Raw genomic sequence first — 3,420 nt, 5'->3', positions numbered from 1 at the left:
GCATGAGGGTCAAGCAACATAAAGGTTCATTGAAACAGTTACCTTTACAGCCATTGGCAACGTCAATGAGGTTAGCAGTTGTGGCTGCAGCAGGTGCCAGATTTCAGTAAGGAAGTTTTAGGTAGAAAGAGGAATAAGATCCTGCAGGCAGATTTTAGGGAGCTAGGAAAGAGATTAATAAGCTAGACCCCAAAGGTCATAATTGATAAATCCAGTAATCATATTGAAGGAAGGGTGAATCTGAAGCTGGTCTTTTGCTGAAGCCAGGTTTATTTCCAAAGCTACTGAGTAAAGACACAAATTCCTCTAGTTCCCCCAACACCCACTGTGAACTGCTTGTTATACTCTTGCAATGATTCCCTAATCCTTCCCCAATTGGGGGCAGCTGCTCTTAATTACCAACTTAAAGCATTTACTCTATGCAGCACAATTTCAACATTAACAATGCTAAAGCGGCCTCTGGCAAAAGATTTGTTGCATCCGTCTCCCGAGAAGGAGAAGAGGAAACACAAGAAGAAGCATCTGGTGCAAAGTCACAACTCCTACTTCATGGATGTCAAGTGCCCTGGTTGCTACAAAATCACTACTGAGTTCAGCCGTGCACAGTCTGTAGTGCTGTGTGTTGGATGCTCCACTGTACTCTGCCAGCTCACCAGAGGAGAGGCCAGGTTAACCGACTGCTGCTCCTTCAGAAGAAAGCAGCACTAAAAATGAAAGTTGGCATTTGAGGATGGATGAGACTCCACACAGCCGGGCTTCTGGAGTCTGGCTGAGGGATACTGATTTGCTTCCTTGGGGTCTGGATGGCAGTATAGGAGAGATGTAACTGGGAGAAGGAGGGGGTGTGTCAGTGTCCCGAAACCATGCCCATCTTGTTTAGATGAGCTTTTTTTTTTGGACCCTCTTGCTGGTATTGAGTTATTTGTTAGGATTGTCAATTAAAATGACATAACGTAAAAAAAAACCTCTGGATTGTCCTGATTACCACACACTAATGAGTATAGGAGGCAAATATAGATGAATGCATGACTGGAGAGATCATACAGGAGGGACAGCTTTTGATTTCTGGGACATTGGGATCAATTCTGAGGATGGTGGGACCTGTACAGGCTAGACCGGTTCCATTCAACAGGCCGGGACCAATGTGCTTGTGGACGGTTTGCTGCTGCTATTGGGTGGTGGGGGGTTGCATTAAACTTGAAGGTTGATGAACATCAGGGTGTAGTATCAGAAAGGAGAAACAAGGTGCACAAGGATTGGGAAATATAGATAGCACTGGGGCAAGAAATAATGAGATATTAGATGAAGACAAACTAAGAATACAAGAAGGTTTAAATTAGATTCACAGTGCAATGGCTGTAAATGTACATAACGTTGATAATCTACTGGTGCAGATAGCCACATGGGAATATGATGTCATTGTGACAATGGAGACATGGCTAAAGAAGGACCGGACTGGGTACTAAACATTCCAGGATACAAGATGTTCAGGAAAGAAAGGAAGCGGGTGGCAGTATTGATTAAGGAGACTATTATAGTGCTGGAGAGAGGTGCCCTGAATTGATTAAGGACACAATCTATTTGGTAAGAGTTAAGAAACAATTGAGGTCCCATTACACTACTGGGTGTATTCTAGCCAGAGCTCCCCTAATGATTTATTTAGCATGTGTATAGTCACAGTGACAATAGCCCTGTCAGTGGCTAGATTGAGTTCTTGAACAAAAACAGAAACAGAAATACCTGGAAAAACTCAGCAGGTTTGGCAGAATCGGCGGAGAAGAGTACAGTTGACGTTTCGAGTCCTCATGACCCTTCAACAGAACTAAGTAAAATTAGGAAAGGGGTGAAATATAAGCTGGTTTAAGGGGGAAGTGGGGTGGGGCTGGTTTGTTGGGACAAGCAGCCAGTGATAGGAGGAGATAACCAAAAGCTGTCACAGACAAAAGAACAAAGAGGTGTTGAAGGTGGTGATATTATCTAAAGAAATGTGCTAATTAAGAGTATAAGACAGGACAGATAAGGTACAGTTAGCTCTAGTGGGGGTGGGGGAATATTAAAGGGTAGAAATAAACAATGGTGGAAATACATTTAAAATTAGTGGAAATAGGTGGGAAAAGAAAAAATCTATATAAATTGGAAAAAACAAAAAGGAGGGGGAAGAAACGGGAAGGGGGTGGGGATGGAGGAGAGAGTTTAAAATCTAAAATTGTTGAACTCAATATTCAGTCTGGAAGGCTGTAAAGTGCCTAGTCGGAAGATGAGGTGCTGTTCCTCCAGTTTGCGTTGAGCTTCACTGGAACAATGCAGCAAGCCAAGGACAGGCATGTGGGCAAGAGAGCAGGGTGGAGTGTTAAAATGGCAAGCGACAGGGAGGTTTGGGTCTTTCTTGCAGACAGACCGAAGGTGTCCTGCAAAGCGGTCACCCAGTCTGCGTTTGGTCTCTCCAATGTAGAGGAAACCGCATTGGGAGCAACGAATGCAGTAGACTAAGTTGGGGGAAGTGCAAGTGAAATGCTGCTTCACTTGAAAGGAGTGTTTGGGCCCCTGGACGGTGAGGAGAGAGGAAGTGAAGGGGCAGGTGTTGCATCTTCTGCGTTTGCCTGGGGAGGTGCCGTGGGAGGAGAAGTAGGGGGTGATGGAGGAGTGGACCAGGGTGTCCCGGAGGGAACGATCCCTACGAAATGCCGCCAGCATGATACCACCACCAAACACATCTTCCCTTCACTCCACCTGGCAGCATTCCGTAGGGATAGTTCCCTCCGTGACACCCTGGTCCACTCCTCCATCACCTCCTACTCCTCCTCCCACGGCACCTCCCCATGCAAACGCAGAAGATGCAACACCTGCCCCTTTTGTCTGTGACAGCTTTTGGTTATCTCCTCCTATCACTGGCTGCTTGTCCCAACAAACCAGCCACCCCCCCGCCCTCCCCCCTTAAACCAGCTTATATTTCACCCCTTTCCTAATTTTACTTAGTTCTGTTGAAGGGTCATGAGGACTCGAAACGTCAACTGTGCTCTTCTCCGCCGATGCTGCCAGAACTGCTGAGTTTTTCCAGGTATTTCTGTTTCTGTTTTTGTTTTGGATTTCCAGCATCCACAGTTTTTTGTTTTTACCTTTGAGTTCTAGAACCCTATCTTCAAGTTCAGTTTATTTGTTTTGTAACAAAAGAGTTAAGCTCCTTGACAATGTGAGTCATTGTTTGGACTGCACCACAGCTGCAAACTAGGATGGTCCTGGCTATCTCAGTGATGTTTGGTTGCTGCACAGGGGCATTGGCCAGTCTTGACATGGTTTAAAAGGGCCCACTGTCCCCATGGAAGACCAAAGCTGAGTGGACAACCAGTAGAGTTTACGTGGAAAAAGTGGTTTCTTGTGGATGCTTTCCCCTGCCATTCCTCCTGACATAGGTCCTCAACA

The 3,420-nt window shown here is 45.7% G+C and overlaps 1 pseudogene; it reads left to right on the top strand.

Annotated features, from left to right (window-relative positions):
- Positions 1-444: 444 nt before the first annotated feature.
- LOC144682484 (small ribosomal subunit protein eS27 pseudogene) lies at positions 445-847 on the top strand (annotated as a pseudogene).
- Positions 848-3,420: the final 2,573 nt, after the last annotated feature.

Source organism: Cetorhinus maximus, chromosome 7, assembly GCF_964194155.1.
Source record: "Cetorhinus maximus chromosome 7, sCetMax3.hap1.1, whole genome shotgun sequence".
Lineage (NCBI taxonomy): Eukaryota > Metazoa > Chordata > Chondrichthyes > Lamniformes > Cetorhinidae > Cetorhinus > Cetorhinus maximus.
The sequence above is the reverse complement of the archived record's forward strand: the minus strand, read 5'-3'. Positions and strand labels throughout refer to the sequence as shown.